The 24,008-nt window shown below is 42.7% G+C and overlaps 1 protein-coding gene across 9 annotated transcripts in view; it reads right to left on the bottom strand.

Annotated features, from left to right (window-relative positions):
* Positions 1–24,008, bottom strand: part of RAI2 (retinoic acid induced 2) — a 388,350-nt gene that overhangs the window by 214,435 nt on the left and 149,907 nt on the right. For 8 of the 9 annotated variants that reach the window (XM_077889284.1, XM_077889277.1, XM_077889287.1 and 5 more), the window contains one exon: positions 5,750–5,842. The gene's annotated coding sequence lies outside the window, so the exon portion shown is untranslated. Of the gene's footprint in view, positions 1–5,749; positions 5,843–5,958; positions 6,037–24,008 lie in introns of all 9 variants that reach the window. The other variant, XM_077889278.1, reaches the window with a different exon arrangement.

Here is a 24,008-nt window from a genome sequence, read left to right as displayed (position 1 = left end):
CAGGCTCCCTGCAGGGAGCCCGATGTGGGACTCCATCCCAGGACCCCGGGATCACACCTTGAGCTGAAAGCAGATGTTCAATCACTGAGCCACCCAGGTGCCCCTAAAGATGATTTTTCTTGATGAAAACTATACAAGCAAAATAAAATTGAGATTTGGTGGGGGATAGTCAATAAGATTTCAGGCCAAAAGAACCTCTTGAAACAGCAGAAATTGGCCCTGAGAGGTGATTAGAAAGTCTGCCTTTCCAGTCTTGCTTTCTGATGCAATAGTGTGAGTGTGGCAAGGAGTGTGCTCTCTCTGGTTCCTGAGACTTTATTTGTCAGAGAGAGAGAGAGTACTGGATGAGGTAGTCTCCATGCCTGCTGTGTCCACTGTGGTAGTCACTCACCGGCTGTGGCTACTGAAAGCTTGAAATACAGCAAGTCCAAATTAAGATATCCTGGATGTGTACAATACATTCCACATTTTGAAGACGTATGCCAAAAAGAATATAAAATATCTCATTAATATTTCTATCTTCACATATTGAAAAGTGAATATCGTGGATATATCATGTTAAATTAAATGTTATTACAATTACATTAATTCACATTATACTTCCTTTGGAGAGCACTGCTCTGTAATATTCTGACTGCTTATGTTGCATTGGTGGTATTTTCCAAAATCTAGGATGACAGTAAACAGGATTAGATATGAAAAGCACGATTTCTAGTAGCATTCTTGGCTGATTCCCCTTCTTCTCCCTAGCCTTGGAGGTAAGAATGGCCCTGAAAGTTCCTGCAGGTGAATTACTCACAGCGTAGAAAAATCACCGTCCTTTGCACTGCACAGAAATGTCAGCTGTCCATTAATATAACTCATTCCTGCCCCAACTTTCAAAAGAATGCAGTGAAGGCATTTACAACCTAAATTCCTCGTAGGGAATCATTCAAATTACTTGAAAAATATCTTGCAGTTCATATCCTGACTTTCATTCTGGACCACTTATGTGAAGATGAAAAATTTGAACTCTGGTTTCAGGAGCTTGAAAGCATTACAATGGAAAAAAAAAATCCCTTCTCAAACCAGTGAGGAAATTAGTGGAGGGGATTAGTAACATCAGACTAATTAACAAGAGTGAGAACGAACATGAGAAGAAGGACAAGAGCACATGAGTGAGAGAGAAAGAAACTACATTTTAAAAAGCATTAAATAAAAGTTTCAAATTAAACTAAAAATATACTCAAAATAATTCAGACTGGCACAAGCCTTGTTAAAAACAAGACAGCAGGTCCAAAATGGAGTCACTTATGCTAAGCCCCACGTCACCAAACCAAGACTTAACTTGATTATAGTTTTAACCTGTTCCAGAAAAAAGAACCTTAAACCAGTCAATCAGTAATTGCCTGGTCAGCACTAGGTAGATAAGCTGCCTGACAGACCCGTGTTGTCCCTTAAAGGAAAGCGACCTGGCCACAACCAATCTGCTCTCTGCCTAGCATAACTTCCTTGTCCCAGCTCCCTTTCCCCTACAACAATCTTTCATCTTATACAGCTCCTTGAAGCTTCTTTCTATCTGCAGCTAGATACTGTCTGATTCATGAATCACTGAATAAAGCCAATACAATCCTTAACATTTACTTCGATGAATTTTGTTTTTCAGCAACATGAATTATCAGGGGGGCTAATCCAGTATCAATGATTTATAGTCCCAACGAAATAATATGTCAGAATGAGAAATCCCACAGTCAGCTTCCATGCCTGATGTCACAGGACTTGAGACTTTGGGTTTATCATTGACATTATGGATATGAAATCAAGATGTTTTACTTCCTGACTCTTATGAAAATAAATGCTTTTTCCTTAATTTACTCTAAGTCTATCGCCAAAATCTGTTAGGTCCAGACCATGATAAATAAAGTGGGACTATATTGCAAAGAAATGACACTTCCAAGAAGAGAGAAATAAAAACAACACACATGCACATACTTTAAAAGAAATCCTAGGCATTAAAAATAGTCTACAATGAACCTATAAGTTTCTATTAAATCACCATCTTGACAACTAAATTTATGCATCTAAATGTGTAACAGACATTACATACCATTTTGGACTATTTTCACCCCTGTAGCTATGAATGATGAGTGAGGAGGGGGAAATAACACTGTGGCAGCCAGTAATATATAGGTTTGGGTCATAAAACAAAATATCAAAATAATTTCTTGGTTTTCCCAAATAGAAGGCATTTTGTTTTTGCTTCTGGGTTGGAGTGAAGGCTCAAATAGGGAAAGGAATAGAAATAGGAAGCAAGGGCCCTGAGATGGGCTTTTTAAACTTGAAAATGTTGACTTGAGTAGCTTAAGGTCCTGCACATAAAATAAATAAGATAAAATGGTTACATTCTTTTAATTGACAGAGACTTGGCGAAGGTTGTCCTGCTTTCTGGGATTCAAATTCAATAAAACCTTCCCAAGGAGCTGCAATCCTCTGAACATTCACCACATAAAATGTTAACCAGGCCTTCCAACTTGCTGCTCAATACACAGGAGTTCCATTTGCTAGAGGTCAGAGAACACATATCAGATCAGCGGGTGCCCTGGGGGAAGGAGCATTCTGGGTCCTGTTTATCCTTTGAGGACTGTTTGCCTTGCATTATTTGCATGGGTGACTATCTTTGTCATAAAACCTGTTCTGTTTGCTTTCTAGAATCACTTCATCACTAGTGACAAATGTTACAAAGCATTTATGTTGGTTAGGATATCGTCCTAGGAACAGGAGCTATAAAGAGAAAGGAGACACAGTCTCAGCATCCAAGAAGCTTATAATGTAGTTGGGGAGAGAATCAATCAAGGGCCAAAAAAATATAAACAGTAATATAAGTGTGTTAGGAGGCTAGACTTGTATTTCAGTGGGATTGGGATGTGAATGGGCATGATCAGCAGACCGGTTGGGTGGGCTCACCAGAAGACTCTTTGCATGAGTATTGAACAGTTGCTTTTAAAAAGTCCCTCCCTAACAGGACAGAAAATGCCAGGAATAACATGCTTTTACCAGTAACAAAGCATAAGGGAATACTGTTCTGAGTAAAATCCAACAGTTAAACTGTCTCTAACTCAGCCCTAAGGAAACACTGCTTGGATTCTAGGAAGAATGAAAGCTGTAAGTAAACATTTACTTTCACTAAGACTCTGTAGAACATTAGAGAAAGAACATGCTTTGAGACCCCTTTAACAAATGGAGACTGTGGTAGTGATTACTACTATTCTCCAAATATTTCCTCCTCTCTGTTTTCTGAGCATATAAGTTGGAATACATTTCTTGGCCCCCTTGTGTTTGAGTGAGCCTGATGACTAATCCCAGCATGTGATGGATATATGGAAATGGGTACAAAGGATCAAGATCTGTGATTCTCATGCTAACACCCACCAAAAAAGCATCCACCATGGATGAGCACTGACCAATCACGTAGACAAAATGACCTAGCTAATTGATGGCATCCAGAGTTTGTCATCGGCCACCACAAAAATGGCACAATGGAAAGAAGAGAGTAACTACAGGGGCAGAGATGGAGGTCACATATGGGCCCAACCGGAATCTATTACTATTATACCTCACGATGTCCAACCTATTAGCACCATAGACGGATGTTGAGTCTCCAATATGGTACTTCTCCTTGAGGAGATTGATGGACCACTTCGTAACAGTTGACTTCATTTGGGTCATTTCCACCCTGGAAAATCCAGCAGTTCATTCTCACAGAAATAGATATTTATTCCAGGTATAGGTTTGCCTTTTATGTCCGCAGAGCCTCGGCCAGCTCTGCTATTCAAGGGTTTACAAAATGCCTGATACACAAAGATACAATCTCAAATAACATAGCATCTTACCAGGATGCTTTACTTCACAGCGCCGGAGGTAAGGGAGTGAGCCCATGATCATGGGATCCAGTGGTTGTATTACAAACTGTACTATTCAGAATGCAACTGGCCATCACAGAGCAATGGGATTGCCTCCTAATGGTATAGCTGAAGTGCCAGCTCAGAGGCAAGACTCTGTGAGGATGGAATGCCATCTTCTAGGATTCCATATACACACTGATTCAGAGACCTCTGTGTGGTACTGTGTCCCCCACAGGGAGAGTACATGGGTCTCTGAACCAACACATGGAAGGAGGAGTGATCTCACCTGCCATTATTCCCAGTGACCTACTGGGGGACTTTGTGCTTTCCCTCCCTTCAACTCTGGGCTCTCCTTGATTAGGATGTCCCAAAGGGGACACACTCTTGCCACCCAAGACCCCTTCAGAGGACACAGCAAGATGCCACTTGGACACTCTGCACTTTCTGTGTCTTGGGTTCAGCAGGCAAATAGAGGAGTCACCATCTTACAGGAGTGATTGACCCCGTTCAGCCAGGAAGAGGTGAGGCTGCTTTTACATGGTGGGGAGGGGGGTGGGGGCTAGGGAGAAATATACATGAAACCCAAGTGATCTGCTTGGGCACCTCATGGTACTCCCTCGTCCAAAGGAGACTGAATGGATGAGTGCATTAACCTCAGTCTTCAAGAGGCTCAGATGCCTCAGGAATGAGGGTTTAGGTCATATCACAGGGCAAACCACTGAGGCCAGAAGAGACAGTAGCTGAGGTTGAAGGGAATTTAGAGACGATAGTGGAAGAGAATGGCGACAAGGACCATTTGCAGCCCCAAGTCTCACTGCAGAAACAGGCTATAGTTCACCACATTAAACTCTCTACTGCAAGCTTTCCCTCAAGAAGGGAGACCCACTGGAACCCCTGAATAACTGCTCCCTGAACCTGTATGGAGAAGTAAATTTGTGTCAACCATGGAGAGAAAGTCCTTAACTACCCATAACCACTTCTCCATCAACTCCACCCAAGTCCTTTCGATCAAGATCACAGAGACTTGATTCTGACCTGAGGTCTTCATGGTCAAGGACATCAAGAACCTATCTTCTATACATCTCTACTCCTACTCCCATAGAAATAAAGTTCTCATCTCCTAATTTGCTTTGGCTTAGTCTCCTTAATATCACCCTCGGCAGAGAATTGCTCTCTTGCCATCTACTTTAGCAATCTTGTCTTGCTTTTCTAATGATTCTCTTCAGCACTGACTAATAGTTTGTGCCTGTTTTTCCCCAAATTATTCTGATTGTGGAACACACACATGGAGTTAAAGCTGCTCTGTTATAGCATTCAGAGTTAGGAGAGCTATTTAGTAGGCATTACGGTTTAGATAGATCCATATAGAACAGCGGGCTGAGGAGTGTCATACATATTTTTAAAGCCTCAACATACATACCCTCTCTCCTACTATTCACAGATTCACAATATCACAGCTAGGATCCACCTTTATTCTTGTTTATCTTCAGGTTTCAATGTAACAACCACCCAGAGGCACTTGAAACAACCGTGTGGCTGCTGCCATGTATGGTTCATCTTGCATATGTGGCAATGATATATGGGCCAGAGCCCAGGTTCCCCAAGCCCACCCCCTCCATGGCCATTTGTGACACCTGCCACCTGCTCCCAGACAGAAACTGTATCCATGTGTACAAGTGTGTTTTTATCAAGGAAGATGATCTTTATTTGGATCGCCCTCTGTGGAAGTGAAGCAGTTTCTCATGGTCTTGCTTCACTTCTAGGTCTGAATACTAAGGCTAATTCTCCCTGGTACAGAGTGACCAACCCTAATTGCCTCCCAAGAAGCAGAGAAAAGGCACTGGCTGTCCAAATTCCACACAACTCACCGGCATGTTGGTAAAGAGGCGTTCAGTGGCCTTGGTGTTGGATGTGGGGGAGCACTCAACAGGAAGTCCCATTACAGGATACAATGCTAGAGTCTGAAAAGAGGGAAGAGGCAAAACAATAACAAAATATGGAGAGAGGCTCAAAACAGGAGGCAGTCCCCAACAATAACAGAACACACATTCTCTTTCAAATGCATAAGAACATTTACCAAAACTTGCCATACACTGGTTCACCCAGTCTCCACAAATTTCAAAGGGCAGAGATCTCAGATCACAGTGATATTAAGCTATAAATCAGTAAAAAAAAAAAAAAAAGATTACTAGAAAGTCCACAACTGGTTGAATATTAAGCAATACACTTTTAAATAATTCATGAGTCAAAGAAATCACAATGAAAATTATAAAACATTTTGAACTGATGATAAGGAAAGACACTGCATGTCAAAACTCATGGGTGCAGCTAGAGCAGTGGATAGAGGGGATATTATAGCTTTAAATACACATATTAGGAAAGGCCAAAAAACAATGATCTATGTTTCCATTTCAGAGTTAAAGAACAACAAATCAAATCCAGAGAAACTAGAAGGAAGAAAGTACTAAAGCTGAGAATAGAAATCAGAGAATAGAAAATATTAGAGCATAATCAACAAAGCCAAAAGTTGGTTCTTTGAAAAGATTAATACAAATTATACAATAGAGGTTGTCACACAGCTTTCCAAGCCCAGGGGCCAGAGAAGAACATCAAAGTTTGGGCAATGCTAAGCTCACAAAAGGGAGCTGAATGGATACTGAATGGGGCCCAAACTAGTCCATCAGTACATGTTAGCTGCTAACTTGTATAGCTAGTCAGACTGTGGTCCATGCGTGGTCAAGCCACGTTACTCAGGTGTGAACAGGAGGTCAGCAGTCAGCAGGCAATCAGCTTCTGAGCTGAACAAGCATCTCACAGGAAGAGAAGAATCTGTGAGGGTGTCTGTAACAGACTCCTCCCTATCTATGCTTGGGAAGTAGGGTTTTTTGGTATATGAAAATTTATTATTGTCATGTTTTCACCATCAAAACTTAGTCTTGGTCTTTCCCTCTTTCCTTTGAAGAAGGCCAAAAGGGAGATACTGGCTACTTTGACAATCTTAAAGCCAAGTCCTGGAATGGCACCAACAGCATGACCTTTGCAACCAAAACCAGCAACCAGAACCTCATCATTTTCCTCAATAAAATTCAAGCAACCATCATTAAATACAAAGGCGGTGACTTTTTTTTTTTTTTTTTTTTTTTTGCCATTCTTGATCAGCTGGACTCTGACACACTTCCTGATGGCAGACTTCGGCTGTCTGGCTTCAGCCCATACTTTAAGAAAAAAAGATTTTTAAATCTATGTATTTATTTATTTGGGAGAGAAAAAAGAGAGAAAGAGAGAGAGAGAGAGAGAGAATGTGTATAAAAGTGGGCAGGGGAGGGCAGGGGGGAAAAGTAGAGGGGGAGGGAGAGGGACAAGCAAATTCCATGCTAAGCATGAAGCTCAATGTGGGGCTTGATCTTACCACCCTCAGATCATGACCTGAGCTGAAACTAAGAGTCAGATGCTTAACTGAGCCACCCAGACGCCCCAACCCCTACTTTTTCCAACACAGTTCTTTTTGCATGGGAAGCACCAAAAGGCAGGCCTTTGGGGCTGTGCCCACATGGGCTTTCCTGTACTATTTATCATGCTACTTCTGGTTTCATCAGTGGCTGCAGAGCTACATGGCAGGACAACAACCATGACATGTGTCCATCCTGCTGACGCCATGGGCCTAAATAAAAGAGGTATGCTTGCAAAGTATTATGTACCCAGCATCAGAGGAAAACACTCTTATTAATTTCATGAGTAGTAATCAAGCTTGTGCTCATGTTCTCCATACATGCTATGAGTAGAACTGCTGCACTTTGACTTCCCTCACCAGGACTCAAAGGCTGGGGTAAACAACCCACAACATTAGAGTCAACGTGTGTACCAACTAGCTAGCAGCTGTCCAGACATTTACCAAGAGAAGATCATAGCATATTCATGCTCCGACTGCATAATGACAGTGTAATTGTGTCCTGGGGTTTCAAGCAGACACAATAAGAAGTCAGATACTTTTGGACAGCATAGTCTAAATCAAAGAGCAGGACTTAAAGAAGGTAATCCACCTTTCTGTGTTCATATCTATGTATCAGTAAGGATGCACTAGCCTGCAAGTAACAGAAAGTTGGTCTCAAATTGATTTAAACAATGAGAAAAGATATTAGTCCAATTATAAGTGTCAAGAGGCAGAGCAGACTCCAAGCACATGATGCTGCATCTCCAGTTCCATTTGGCTCTGTTCTCCTCTGTGAGATGGCCATCGCGACTCCAGGTGCAACCAGCAGACACAACAAAGGGCAAACCAAGGGGGGCTTCTCTCTCCAAGTCTCCTCTCCAATCCCCCTGGCAAGATTTCCTCTCTTGTTTTAAAGATTTATTTATTTGAGAAAGAGAGAGGGTAGGGGGAGAACATCTCCAGCAGACTCCCTGCTGAGCAGAGCCCAACCTGGGGTTCAGTCTCACAACCCTGAGATCGTGACCTGAGCCAAAATCAAGAGTCGGATGCTTAACTGACTGAGCCATCCAGGCACCTCAGCAGAATCTCCTCTTAAACCTCATTGGCCCAGATTGGGACATACACGTTTTAGTAAATTAATTACTGACATGGGATTGCCATGATTGGTTTAGACCAATAAAAAAAAAAACATTTTATTTAAGTATAATATACTTAAAAATATGAAAAAAAGAATAAATAAATAAATATATTTTAAAAAATAAATAAAAATAAAAATATATACATTCCTTGATGCATTTTTACAAACTGGATCCACCTTTGTAACTTGCACTAGATAAGGGACTTGTTTGTGCCGGGGACTCCTTTGGCAATGTGGTAAATAAAGCCTAGGGACCCCTTCTAAGAATGTTTTTAAATGTATAAACTAATATATGGAGGATCACAAAGGAGTCCAGTTACTTGGAAATGACATTATTAAAGTTTTCATGCATTCATTTAGGTTAATTAAGATTAATTTGGTCATTCAATAAATTTATGGCATAGTAGTATGTGTGCTTCTTTATTAACACATTAAATAACAAAATCTAGTGGCACATGTAATTACTACAATAATTCCAAATTGCTGACAAGTGTAAAGGATTCAACTGGTGACAAAAATCACAGATCCTACTAATATACTACTGTTGTTTGTTGCCCACATAAATTATTGAAAGAAAAGCTATATTTCAGTTAAAGGTTAGTGAGATAAAGAGGTATATTTTCCATGCCCAGTCACAGACACCCTAAATTCTACCTGTCAATGGATCTGAGGTTAAGAACACTTGAGCTTTGGGCTCATCAGTTGAATCGGTCTGGATGTTGGACAGTTGAAATCATGACCCACCACAGTAGATGAAGGAAATGGAGCTTGGGGTCCTGCGGATTCATTCTTCATTCATTCACTCAACAATTATGTATCACATACACAGTATGTGTTAGGCACCATGTTATGTACAGGTTTACAGTAGAAAATTAAGAGACATACTCTCTCCCCTCATATAGTTTTTAGACCAGTGGAGAAGAGAGAGAATAAAGGAAAGAGAGATGAAGTGAAGATTCAGAGACAGGGCAAGTTGGCCATTTGAGCTGGAATCCAGAGGGTTCCAGAGTGAACTGAATCCTTTGGTTCAAACCAAAGGATGAGCAAGTCTCTAGCTGAATTCTTCAGAGATAATTGCTAAGAATTTCTCCAGAGTAAAGCAGACTTTCCAGCGGGGACACTCTGGACCCCTGGTCAGCCCTTCCCTGGAGTAGTCCTGACTGTCCTGACTGTCTTCAGTGTGGTGGCTAATTCCATTTAATTTCATATTGTTCAATAAAGAGCCCTATGACTTGCCTTGCAACCAAAGCTTTATGCCAAAGCCAGAAGTTCATCTATCAGTGATTTGCCTTAAGACGCTATCTCTAAGAACACATTATGTCTCCAACCTGCAGCTTACAGTATTAGTAACAGCATCTCCGGAAACACCATGATGCCCTGAGAAAACAAAGCTTTGCTTCTTCCTTCCTTCTTTCATCATAAAATATTTATTGAGCACTTGCTGGATAATAAGCATGACGCTGGGAGCAAGGGCCACAGAGATGAATAAGACATGGCCCTACCCCTGAACAAACAACACTCTAGTGGAGGAAGACAGGCATGTAAACCAGTAAGTAAATGCCAACTGGTGTCCCAGCTGCCGCAGGAAAAGCCCGTGGGAGTTGTGGGGGGTACAAAGGCTGGAGGGGACAGTTCTACCAGATGTGGAGCGAGGAGGGGGGGCAGGCAGAAAGGATTTTGTAAGAAGTCAATTCTTAAGCTTCATCTTCAAAGAGGGGTGAGTAGAAAGAATGTTGCTAGGTGGTCCAGAAAAAAGGGACTTCTGGGACACCTGGATGGCTCGGTTGCTTAAGCGTCCAACTTTTGATTTCAGCCCAGGTCATGATCTCAGGATTGTGGGATTAAGCCCTGTGTTGGGCTCTGTGCTCAGTGGGGAGTCTGCTTGACATTCTCTTTGTCTCCCTCTACTCCTTCCTCCCTTCTCCCTCCCTCTTTCAAATAAATAAATAAAATCTTAAAAAAAAGAGAAGGGACTTTCTCAGCTATGAATTCACCAACTACCGTGGCCTTCTCCACCCACAGGAGCCATGAATCATTAATCGAGGTCCCAAGGAGGTGGTACTAAAATTAGAAGCAACCATCATTCAACCATGCTTCCCTTACTTTTCTTCAATGGTGCTTAGAAACATGTGTGCCAAAAAGACATTCAGATAGGGAAAGACATGAAATCAGAATTAGGCAAGCAAGCAAGAATTAGAAACAGCTTGAAAAGAGCAATGAAAGGAAATGAAGTTAGTATTTCCATGTTGTGTAGGGAGCACATATTTTTTTAGGTCCTCAAATCATCATGAGTGAATCAAGTTTTACATCTCCTTATACTGGCTAATGTAGCTCTAAACCTTGGCTACAAAGGAGAACCACCTAGAGTTTTTTAAATGACCAATTCCTAGGATACACTCCAAACAATTAAATCAGTATCTTTAGGGGCAAGACACATGCATCTGTATTTTTTTTTTTACAGTTCCCCAAGATGTAGCTCAAGTTGAGAACCAGTGCCCTATGATCAGGGGGTTGGTAAGTTTTGTCTATAAAGCCTAAGATATTTTGGCCATCACAGGCCATACCATCTGTTGTGACCACTCAACTCTGCCATTGTGGTGTGAAAGTAGCCCCAGACAATACATAAATGAATGGTGTAGCTGTGTGCCAAGGAAACTTGATTTATGGACACTGAAATTTGAATTTCATAGAGTTTTTAGAAGTCATGAGGTATTTGTCTTTTGAGGGTTTTTTCCAACCGTTTAAAAATATAAAAACCATTGTTAGCTTTACTGACCATACAAAACCAGGAGGCTGGTGGATTTGGCTCAGCAGCCTAGCTGGCTGTTTCCTGCTATCAGAAACATGAGATACCGGAACAAGGAGCGCAAAATGGGAGGCTTCCATTGCCCTCTTGCTGAAATGTCAACTTGAAAATAAAGCGCATTCCCACAGGCTGAGCATTTCTATCTTCATCCCAAATTTGCCCTCTAAAACTTCAAGCTTAATACGATACATACATTGCTAAAATCACGTCACATTGTTCTTTAAAAACATACAGGTAAGGTGGACAAGATATACAAAAACAGGTCTTCAAAATATGAGTCTATAACCCTATGCAATATCCACTTTCAAATTGCCAATACTGCAACCCGCTCTGCAATTTCATCAAACTGGCAGAAACAATTGGATGGGGTTGGAAAGCGATGACTTGCCAAATGTCGCTTGAGCCAGCAGGGGCTGGAAACAGCCTTGCTGACGAGGCTTCGGCTTGGTGAGTGCACACACAGCTATAACCAACCTGTTCTCAACCAAGTAATTACCTTCTCCTGGGGAGAGAGGGTGGTATTAAAAAATTGCGGAAAGACAGCACACTGTGCAGGGGGAGGAAGAAGGGGACAGAGAAAGAGAAAGGGAGAGAAAGAAGAGGGGGGGCTACAGCGGAAATAAACGCGTGCAAGATAAAGAAGAGGGATGCGGCGAGAATCACTAAAATCCCATCTGGGAAAATCCTCCAGGAGATGGGAAAGGAAACTAAAGGGCTGGCAGGTGAACAAGCCTGGCTTTTAATGGCTAAATAATAGGGATGTTTGGTAACCAATGGGGTTAATGCGCAAGTGACATAAACCAGCGGGGGGTCTTGCAGGGGACCCGCAGCACATACTAATTGAAGGACATTTAATACGGGACAGTGGCAGAAAGATAGGGCTGCCACTGAACCCGCTTCCCTTCATTCACAAAGGATGCGCTGGCAGCATTTCATAGCTTGGCACCGGCCGTATTGATGGAAAAGAGTCTTCTTTTTAATGTGGGAACCAGTCAAGGGAAGGAAGCAAGAAAGGAAGGAAGGAAATGAAGAAGGGAGGGAGGGAAGAGAGAGAGAGGGAAGTTAACAAATGAAGTGTTTAATGAGAGACCCTGCGGTTGTGATTTCAGGGTTAGGGAGCTATTATCCACCATTCATTAGAAAATACCCTCTCAGGGCAGTTGATCGCTAGGTCGGCTTCTCCAACTTTGATGTGCAAACAAATCACTCCAGGAGCTCTTTAAGGGCAGACTTTGATTCAGTAGGGGTGAGGTGGGGCCTGAGAGTCTGAGATTTCCAGCAAACTTCCGGCTGGGATGCTGGGATGCTGCGTTGCAAGGACCACACTGTGAGTTAGGAAGACTCCAGGTGCAGTAGTCGCTAGTCACAGGTGGCTGTTGAGCACTTGAATATGCCCGCCCTGGGGCACCTGGCTGGCTTAGTCGATGACGTATGGGACTCTTGATCGTGGGCCTGTGGGTTCAAGCTCTGTGTTGGGTGCACAGATAACTTAAAAATACAATCTTTTAAAAAGAAATATATGCCTGGGGCGCCTGGGTGGTGCAGCCAGTTAAGCATCCGACTCCTGATTTCCATTCAGGTCGTGACCTCAGGGTCCTGGGATCAAGCCCGGCGTTGGGCTCCACACTCCGTGCAGAGTCTGCTGAAGAGTCTTTCTCCTTCTCCCTCCGCCCCTTGGCCCCAACCCCAGTGTGTACATTCTCTCTCTCTCTCTCTCTCAAATAAAGAAATAAAATCTTAAAAAAATATATGCCTGGATGGCACAGTCAGCTGAGCCTCTAACACTTGGTTTCAGCTCAGGTCATGATCTCAGGGTCTTGAGATTGAGACCCACGTCTGGCTCTGTGCTCCGCCTGAAGTCAGCTTGGGTTTCTCTCTCCCTCTCCCTCTGCCCCTCCCCCCATACTCTCTCTCTCTCTCAAATAAATATATAAATCTTTTAAAAATATGCCTGATCCAAGTTAAGAAGTGTCATAGATTCCAAAGACCAAGTAAGAAAGAATCTAAGATATGTCCTCAATAATTCTTACATTGATCACATGTCGTAATGATACTGTTTTGGATATCTTGGACTAAATAAAATACATAATCACAATTAGTTTCCCTGTTTCTTTTTCACTTTTGTAAATGTGGCTTCTTGAAAATTAAAATCACACATGTGTCTCATACTATGTTTCTATTGGACAGCATAGCTTTAGGCTCTTGCTTTTTTAAAAGATTTATTTATTTATTTGAGAGAGAAAATGCAAGCAGAGGGAGGTACAGAGGGAGAGAAAATCATCAAACAGACTCCCTGTAGAGCACAGAGCTCCATACGGGGCTCCATCTCATGACCCTGAGATCATGACCTGAGCTGAAACCAAGAGTTGGATGCCCAACCAACTGAGCCACCCGGGCACCCCACTTTAGGCTCTTTCTATCCACTCTCTCCTCTGGTTTAAGTTATAAAAACTGTTCTGAGCAGTTTGTATGATTAAAGTGCAAGCGATGGACAACACATCCTACCTTTTCTTCCATTTCCTCCTTCCCTTCCTGTCTCCTTGCAGATCCTGCTCTCCCAGTCCTCACCAGGAAAATACGGGGAGATCTTAAGTACTTGAAGAAAAGGTGCCCATGAGCTCATTGCCCTATACTAACTCATTCCTCATGCAAACACTTAACTTACAGCAAAGCCCCTGGCTCATTCACTAAAGCAACATTGGTAAAAATGAGACACAGATGCTGTGCTCAAGCTCATAGTCTAGAAGAGCAGAAAGGTAAATAAAGACATATACTACAGTTTCTGGGTGCTGTAATAGAAGCATATACAAAAGACACAATAAAGAACATGATCTAAGCCAGTTCCATTGGCCAGAACGTTCTTCTTTTCTGGATATTAGCTATGTGACCTTAGGCAAGCACCCTGAGCTCCTGGGTCTGTTTAATGTGAGTAATAATAGTGACCTACCTTAAGTGTTGGTATGAAAGTCAAGTGAGTTCATATTTATAAAGTACTTAGGTCAGGGTTTGACACACACAATCTCCATGCACATGTTAGCTCAAGAGACTTGATTAAACATTGTCAATCAGCTGATCCATGTCTTTAGGCGTAAATAATCTAAGTATAATTATGATCCCATCACATCCCAGTGAAATTCAGTACTAAGATGCTGCAAATGACCCAAAGGATAGATCACTTGTTGATTCATACAACTGAATACTATACAGCAATGAAAAAAGAAATAAATTACTGCTACTCACAACACTGTCGAAAAGCTTCACACAACTAACTTGAACAAAAGAAGCCAGACATAAAAAAGTGTAAGTTGTGTGACTCCATCTGCATAAAGTTTTAAAATATGCAAAACTAATCTATGGTGAAAGATTATCTTTACTTTTGGAATGTTGGTAATGACTGGGAGGAGATACGAAGTAGGCTTCTGGGTGCTGGGAATGCACACCTTAATCTAGGTGGTAGTTACATGGCTGTGCTCACTTTGTTAAAATTTAGTGCGCTACATACCTGAAATGTTTAGACTTTACCTTATGCATGTTATTTTGCTATTCAAGCAAAAGAAAGAAGCTGCAGAAGAGTTTTCTAAAGAGTTTCAGTTGGAAAATCCAGCCATGAGTCTCTGGGTACAAAGATATCAAAACCTACATAACAGTGAGAGGCAAATTTGAACACGTTCATAAAATTATGACATTCACTTTGCTCCTGCTCCAATTCTTTTGATCTCTGACCCAGAATTAAGAAGAGAAGAAGAAGAAATGGGTAAGTCAGATAAGAAGATTAGAGTAAAGGTAGGAAAATCAGAACAGAGCAGAGACCCAGAAGAACCCTAGGAGCCCCCCCTCCCCCACCCCACAATGTGTGAAGTGCAGCCTTTAGGTCAGAGACTAAAGCATCTGGAGAGAAACACTGGCCAAGTGGTTCACTTCAGACCTCCTTGTGAAGCTGAGCCTTCTTCTTCCCTAAGGTTTCTCTAAACACTCTCGTATCTTAGAGCTTCACCTGCAGAGTTTTTCAGTTCCCTGTGGGACTAGGAAGCCTTGCAAATTCCTTCCTTGTTGCATTTTTAAGAAGCACTGGGGGTGTTGCAAGAGGATGGGGCTGATGACATCACATGATGTCTTATATTTAAAAGTCAAATTGACTTAAAGAGAAGACCTCAGAGATTATCCAAAGTGCAGAGCAGAAGGAACCAGAACTGAAGATAGCCTTGCTCACAGCTGTGGGAAGATCATGATTATTTTTACTTTGCCCCACAACCAATTTATTAATTTGAACAATTGTATTTTCTTAATATTCACACACTATTACTAACACCAAAATTATTTTCTAGATTTTATGACTATAATGTTTTATTATTTTAGGTATCCCCCTGGTTTGGTAATAACATGGCAGGGATGAAAGACTCTAAGATGAAAAGGTGAAAGGACTGGGCTGTCACTGCAGCCCAGCCACTGTGTAGGTATGAGACTTTACCTGCCTGGACCACAGTTACTTTGATTATAAAATGGGGAGGAGGAAGAACAGAGAGTTCTGGATTTTATGACATTTAATATCTCCCTCAGGTCTAACCTGTTATTCTAAGAAACCTGCATCCCCTTACCTCCCCACTTCCAATGCCAACACCTACATTTCTTGGTCTGAGGACTATCTCTACCCATTGAGGCCAGATTTGTCTGCCTACATGGCAGGACAGAAGTACCAGGGAATTAACATCATTTGGAAGGAGCCATCCTCCAAAAATACTGGGGAGTGGTGTATAAATACCCCAATTCTCTCACCTTCAGGTGGAAGAACCCTGAAGCATGTATTTTATACTCTCTCCCCCAGAATTTCCCAGTGAGATCAAGTTCCACTCAACCAACATGGTGATTTACTGGATAATACACTCTTTGTTCACTGCCTTCCCTTCCCTGTCTCGGTTCCCTCTCACTCCTCTACCAGAGTTTCATCACCCAAAGAAACTACATTTCCCAGAATCCTTATCTTCACATCTTCTTCTGGGTGAACTTAAACTAGGACCAAACCCTACAAACCAAATACTGTGGTGACAGGTTTCTTGAAAGCTGCAGAAAAAAATGGTTTCCCTCCACCCAAACATGAATTTTTTAAAATTTTTTTTATTTATTTATGATAGTCACACAGAGAGAGAGAGAGGCAGAGACATAGGCAGAGGGAGAAGCAAGCTCCATGCACCGGGAGCCCGACGTGGGATTTGATCCTGGGTCTCCAGGATCCCACCCTGGGCCAAAGGCAGGCGCTAAACCGCTGCGCCACCCAGGGATCCCCAGACATGAATTTTAAGGAGTTTAGTAGATACTGTGAACAGGGGAAGGATCATTGCCACCCAGGCACAAAGCTGAGGGCAAGACCACTTAACCAACTGCTCTTCTCCTCCTACCAGAATGGCACTCCCTTTAGGCATTTAAACTGCTAAGAATGCATAAGAAATAGTAGGAGATTGGAAAACTTGCACCATCTGGCTAAATCTAGCCTAGTGTCAGGGAAACACACTAAATTTGATGTATACTCCATTAAGGAAGATAATGAAATGGTCATTTTTCAAAGATTCAAATTAAGCTATTGGTTAAGAGGCCATCCCTTCAATTTGATGGGAGAGACTTTTAAATCTGCAGCTTCAAACAGTTTTCACTGTCTGTTCTCTTCTACACTCTCTTCTGAAGGGATCAGTGTGAGGCTGTGTGTGTGCATGTGCATGTGTGTGTGTGTGATCTAGAGAAAAATAGTAATTGGCTACCTTTGATCTCAGAGAAGGCTTTCCCTTCACTTCTATGCCTCTTGTCCTCTCTCAATGTAGAAGTGTGGTTGTGAGACTGTGTAGCAAGCACTGTTGAGAGATACTCAGTGTTCATTCTCATCCCTTCTTCCTTTTCCACCGTAGCCCAAAGAGGCTGGAAAAATCAGAGACTCACTTCTCCGGTTTCCTTATACAAAGGTGGCCATTTTACCTCAGTGTCAGCCATGAGACTAATGGGAAAGTCTGCTGGGAGGCTTTGCAAATGGAGAGGGGAGAAGTACGTGAGGAGACCTCCTTTACCATCCATCCCTTCCTATGCAGGTGTGGTAGTTGGAGGCTCAGTAGCCATCTCATGACCATGACCAGAACACTGAAAAAAGTAGAAGGAGCCTGGGTCGTTGGAATGCCATATCAACTCTGGGACCACCCACCTCCTTATTAAATAATAAATACCCCTTTGATTTAAGCTACTATTTATGAGATGGTTTCTTGCTGCCAAAACTATTCCCAACTGATACAGATTTTTAAAGTAATTTTTTAAATTGAAGTATAACACACATACAGAAATATGTACAAATTATAAGTATTGATGAATTTTCACAGAATGCTTTTTGTTTTTAAACCTCCATTACCCAAATACTTTTGAAACAGGCAGGGGCGCCTGGGTGGCTCAGTCGGTTAAGGGTCTGCCTTCGGCTCAGGTCATGATCCCAGGGTCCTGGGATTGAGCCCTACATGGGGCTCCCTTCTCAGCAGGGATTCTGTTTCTCCCTCCCCCTGCTCTTGTGCTCTCACTTGTTCTCTCTCTTTTTCCCTCTCAAATAAATAAAATCTTAAAAAAAAAACAAAAAAAAAAACAGGCATACTGCTTAACAGCACAGACTCCAGAGCCAGACTGATAACTCTAAACCCAGATGTGCCATTCACTAATTTGACTATTTAACCTTCCTGTGCCTTGGTTTTCTCATCTGCAATACAGGAATGACAATATTAGTTATGTCATGAGCTTTTTGTAAGTATTAAATACAATTAGTTTTTAAAATTCATGTGTCCACGGGACGCCTGGGTGGCTCAGCGGTTGAGCATCTGCCTTTGGCTCAGGGCATGATCCTGGGGACCTGGGATCGAGTCCCACACCGGGCTCCCTGCAAGGAGTCCGCTTCTCCCTCTGCCTGTGTCTCTGCCTCTCTCTATGTCTCTCATGAATAAATAAATAAAATAAAATAAAGTTTATGTGTCCAGTGCATAGTTTGTGCTAATACGTATTTGTGATTATAAATAATGTTACTGGCATGTGACTCAGGAGGAAGGTAAAGTGGGAAAGACCTTGGAGAGAAGGTGAATAGGTGTTTTGAGGGCTGTCCCTCACCTCTGGCCTGAGATGATCTGGGAAGCTAAAGTGCCCAATAAACTAGTAAACTCTAAAATGATTTCATAGCCTAGAGCTGTATGATGGAGCTACAGAATATTAGTGCTTCAGTGAGGCCTTAAAATCTCCTATCTGGTGCTTCTTAACTGGAGTCTGGAACCCTCCACCCTTGGAGCACCATACAATGTGAGCATACACAGGCATGTGTGTGTTTTACTGAGTAGAGGATCCAGAATTTTCATCAGATTCTCAGAGGAACCTGTGATCCACAAAAGGTTAAAACTACTCACTAGCTCGTCCCCTTGACATCATATTCGAGTCCCAGAGAGAGATCATCTGAATTGTCACATTTAACTTTATTTACATCTCCCCAGAAGAAAAACTAGGTCAACGAAAATGTTTTTCTACTCCAAAATGCTAGAATAATTCCAACGCAAGGAACTTAGTAGCTCCTTAAATAGAATCCTGCTGCATTTACAGATGAGGACTCCAAGTTATATCGAGGTTACTATGACCTACTCGGCATCCCAGAGAGAAACAGAGTCGTGGCTGACCAGTTGTCCTGGCTCAGCATTGAGTTTTTCCCCACAGAAATACTTTGGTGGCCAAAAATCCCACTAGCTCATTTCATGGGCTGGCCCTGGTCACAGTTGTCAAATGCTCCACACTGGAGCCCTTTAAGTGTGGTTGCTAAGGGCAGCCAGGACCAAGGGGCTTCAAACATTCTGTCCCTTTCATTGCCATAAGCTTCGGAGTGATTATAATTAGCTACACATCTCATGTGTATCATAGGGCAAAAATGGGAAAATAAAGCTAAGACTCTTCTACCAACCCAATTTATCATCTTGGTGGGAAGCTGTTTTACCATTTTCTTTGTGCCTCTTCCTCTGCTTTGATGAATCTTTAAGAACTCCTTTCTGAGTGCCGTGTGTGTCCCCAATTATGAGTACAAGAGGCACAGAAATAGCAAACGTAAATATATGAAATGGAAGTTATATATAATCTGTATAAACTAAACAGTTTCTAAATCCAGATTGCTCTTTCCAGGGTGGGGATGGTCAGGGCGGTGAGTGACACTGATGCCAAACACGACTTAATATATTTACCCATGAGGATGGGCCTGGGTCTGGTATTAGGTTCTGATTAAACAAGGTTTTCTGTTTTCATGTTAGTTTAGAGGCAAACTTGGACGTCCTGGCTCACAGCTCTAAGACTTGCCTGCCACTGGAATGATTTTCTCATTTCCACGGGGTTTTTGATTAATGTCGTACCTGAATTGGCAGGAGATCTGGACCACCTTCTTTCTGCGGGAAGGTAGGGGAACAAGAAGAGAAGGAGAACCGGCTTGTACAACTGGGGCCGTGTTAGTCTGGCTGCAATTTAAGACCCAAAGGGCACCCAGACATTTTATGAAATGTAATGCAGAAAAAAAAGAAAGTATTTCTCCCAGCAGTGATCGACAATCACATTTTTATTTACCAGAGGAGGAAGGTTTTAGCTGTGGTTTCTGATTGTAGCACATAAAAATAACAAATCTAATTATAGTTTTTATTCCATATTTATTTTTATTTTTTGGTGGTATCATTTTTCACTTTAAACCCTCATCCCACCCCTACCCCTCTGCCTCCCCAAAGGACGGAACACACAGCTTTCTGACTCAGCCTCAGGCTACCAGCGATGCCTTTCGTTCATAAGACACAGGGTGAAGGCAAAGCCAGGGGACGCACCCCAAATGGAGAGCCAAGGGTCCGCTCATAGGGAGACCTCTGGCGGAGGCCCTGACTAATCTCTCTTCCTGGCACACAAAGCTGGGTGGGTGACCTTTCTGCCCGAGGCAGAGAGAACACACAACATGAGTGAATTGAAAGTGGGTCACTCCCAGGCAGGCAGGCCGGGGGAAGGGACACTTAGAGCCAAGAAATTAACTGTCTTCTTGGAGCTTCCCGGCCTGGGAGGAAAGACAGCTCCTTCTCCCCATTGCCTCACCCACGACTCCATCTACCTGCCCCCTTTTTTTTTTTTCATTTATGGTTTGGGCTCACCCATTTCCAACAGATTTAGATCAATTGGAAGGGATGGGAGAGGAGAGAGAAGGGCAAGGGAACCAGATGAAGAAAAAGAGACTTACCAGCACTGCCCCTTCAGCCATGGCTTCACTGCCCAGGGTTGCAGCCCGCCATGGCCACCCACGTCAACTGCGGTCAACTGAGGAAGCAGACAATCCTTCTAACCTGTGCTCAGAAGGTCAGTAGCAGCCTAACACTGTGTCACAGTGTCGATGCCCCTCACCTCACCTCACCTCATCTCATCTCATCAGGTAGAGGTTTTATCACTTCCCATCACCACTACGAGAAGGATGAGTACAGATATTCTGAGAGAGAGGCCACATTCACTAACTTTTATTTTAGTAATTGTCATAACTGTTCTCTTTTATTAGTTATCACTGTGCATCCCTTACTGTGCCTAATTTTTAAATTAAACGCATCATAGGTCGGTATGGATAGGAAAAAAACATAGTATACATAGGGTCCAATACCACCCATGGTTTCAGGTATCCGCTGGGGGTCCTGGAAAATATCCCATTGGTAAGGGGGTCTGTTGTCAATTTTTCTGGAGGGAAAAAAGAATCATATATTTTGGGAATTCCCTAAAGAGCAGTATCGGTAGCTAGATGCAGGCTACTGTCATTTCCCCTCCTCCAAGTTGGTCAGGGAGGCAATTTTAGGCTTCTTCCACATAAACATTTGCCTTAATTCATAGGAGTTTTTTAGAGGTAGATTATATTAAAGACGGTAGAAACTCCAAGTACGTTAATTAAATTACTTAATCACTGAAACTTATACCAACGGCAGCCAAGCCCAATCCCCAGAGGGTCTACTGGCTTCCTCAAAATGAGGGATGGTTTAGGGGCTGGCACTGCCAAACACGGAAGAAAGCAAATGGTGACCGAGCCCCACAGGCCTCAAAGTGCACAGTGGGCTTGTATGTCTCAGTAAGACACGGTGAGCCTTCTCATTCTGTTGATCTTCCCTTTTAAGTATGTTTGTTTCTCAGGGTCTGGACACCCATAAGCAGCTTTTAAAAATACCCAAGTGCAGGGGGGGGGAAAAGCAACTCTTCAAAGCTCGGAAAAGCCTCCTTGCATTTCCCTTAAATATTATTCCCATCTGACCACTTCAAGCCCACAAGTCTTCCAGCCAAAGGCTATTTGTTGGGAGCCTCTCCAAAGGGCTATTTTTCTTTCCTGGCCTCCGTTTCCAGAGCCCTGAAGTGAGCTCTCGGGGACCCCAAGCCTGTCCCCAGCAGGCACTGGTTCCTGGAGCGCAACAGGGTTGCATCGGGTGGGCCGGCCAGAGGTGCAAAGGCAGGTTCTGCAAGTCCAGCTCCAGGAGACAAATGTCCCCAACACCAGTGGGGCAGGTGTGTCCTGGCCTCTGCGGAGGACAGCTCCGTCAGGAAGCTTCCACACGTGCACAGAACAAAGGATTTCTTTCCCTACCTCTCAGCCAACCATACAGATTTAAGTTGTGACCAAACCCTGACCTCTAACGATGGCCATTCGATCTCGCCGCCCCCCTGCCCTGGTTTTTGAAGGCACCAAAAGGCAAAATGGGAACAAAAGACATTTTTCTTTCTATTTTTAAGACAGTGTATATTAGCAATAAATTAACACTCCCCTTCCAGCACCTTTTAAGCACCAGCAGGGGCCAATTCTTTTTACTATATTGTCTTGCACCGAGCAGCCGATGGATCATGCTGTCACAGAACACAGCCCCGTAAAATAGCCCTTGCAGGCAGTGTTCTCCAGCCCCGCCAGAGCAGGTCTTCTGGAAGCTGCTTTATGGCGGGGAAGTGAGAATCCATGGCCATGACATCTAGCATGTCCTAGGGTTATGGGGAATGGACGTCACTGCTCCCCCATGTTTGTGAAAGAGCAAGGAGGTGAGATGAACACGAAAGATGGTGACTGGCACAAGAAAACAGCTACTTTCGTCTGGATTTTTCGGTGTTTAGAAGGAGAGTAAAAGAAGAGCGACTACAGACTACCTGGAAAAGCCCAAATTAACTCTTCACTGGCCACATCTTTTGGCTGAAATCATGCTCCATGCCCTACTCAGTAGCAGTCATTCTCTGGGTCTCACATCTATTTCAGAGACTGAAAATCAAAATAAAAACTGTCCTATGTTTGTCTCACAGGTCCAAGCACCTAGATCATTTCTTACAAGACCATTCATTTATTTACATGTTGGCATCTACTTAGGCTGTTGATGGAAGAGGTGGAAGTCTTTCCCCAAATATTTACATTTTAAACAATGGGAGTAGTGGGAATGTGATGAGATTTCAAAGTCAGATGTCTGGAGAATTTCTTGAACGAGCAGAATAATTCCATGCGAACAATCAAGAACATTCTAGGGCTTCCAGATCTGTCCAGACCATTTTAATGCCAATTCAGTTAATTGGCTGGGCAGATCTGGAAGCCCTAGAATAGTCTTGATCTTTACATGGACTTAACCTACCTTTTACAGGGAAAGCCTTAACAGGAGGTGCACAAGGCAACGGATTTTGAAATCTCACCATTTTGCCAGTATTCTAGTGCTGAACCATATGCAGTGTGGAGCCGGATACCTGCATTTGAATTCCAACTCTATCTAACTAACTCTATCTAACCAACTCTATCAACTAAGCTATGTGACTTTGAATTCCAACTCTATCTAACCAACTCTATCTAACCAACTAACCAACCAACTCTATCTAACCAACTCTATCTAACCAACATATCTAAGCTATGTGACTTTGAATTCCAACTCTATCTAACCAACTCTATCTAACCAACTCTATCAACTAAGCTATGTGACTTTGAGCAAATGAACTGACCTCTCTGCTTCTCATTATCTTCATTTGTAAAATGGGGATATTAATAGCAACTACCTGATAAGGTTGTTTTGAAGATTATGTGAATTCATATTTATAAAGTGCATAAAACAGTTTTGTCCCACAATAAGTGCCACATAAGAGTTTGGGAGGCAAATAAATAGAAATCCAGGTTTATGTGGTGTCTCAGAACCTGTTTTTCACCAACCACTTGAATTTCTGAGTCGCTTACCAAAGAGGCTTCGGCCCCTTCCCCAAGGACTTGGAGGGTCCCTCTCAGATCACAGCCCCAGGGAGTTGAACCCCATGTGAGCAACACTGTACTTGTCACTATGGCTCCTGTGCCCAAGGTTTGTGCAAAAATTCAGATGCTCTTGGTGAAAATGACCAGTGACAGCTTATGCAGAGGCCAACTCTACTCCACAATGGAATTCGTGACTGTTGGACTTGGAGCTTGTATCTCTTTCTCTGCTGGACTGTGGAACTAATAATGGCCTTGACCTTCTTAGATAAGGGGCAGCCGTCCCAGATGGATTTTTGGTTCTGGGTTGGCTGTTCTAAGGAAAAACCCATGGGAGACAGTGAACTGAAGCATGTAGAACCTCTACAAGGCAGAACAGAAAACATTGAAGAGAAATACATTGCTGCCTTCCCAATGGTACTGGAAACGACCAAGGGTTGGTTTGGCCTGGGGGCATTTCCTCCCTTTCCTTCATTGTGAGAAAGTAGGAAGATATTCACTGGAAGGAAACTACCAGGAAG

The sequence above is a fragment of the Canis aureus genome, chromosome X (assembly GCF_053574225.1).
Source record: "Canis aureus isolate CA01 chromosome X, VMU_Caureus_v.1.0, whole genome shotgun sequence".
NCBI classification, from domain to species: domain Eukaryota; kingdom Metazoa; phylum Chordata; class Mammalia; order Carnivora; family Canidae; genus Canis; species Canis aureus.
The sequence above is the reverse complement of the archived record's forward strand: the minus strand, read 5'-3'. Positions and strand labels throughout refer to the sequence as shown.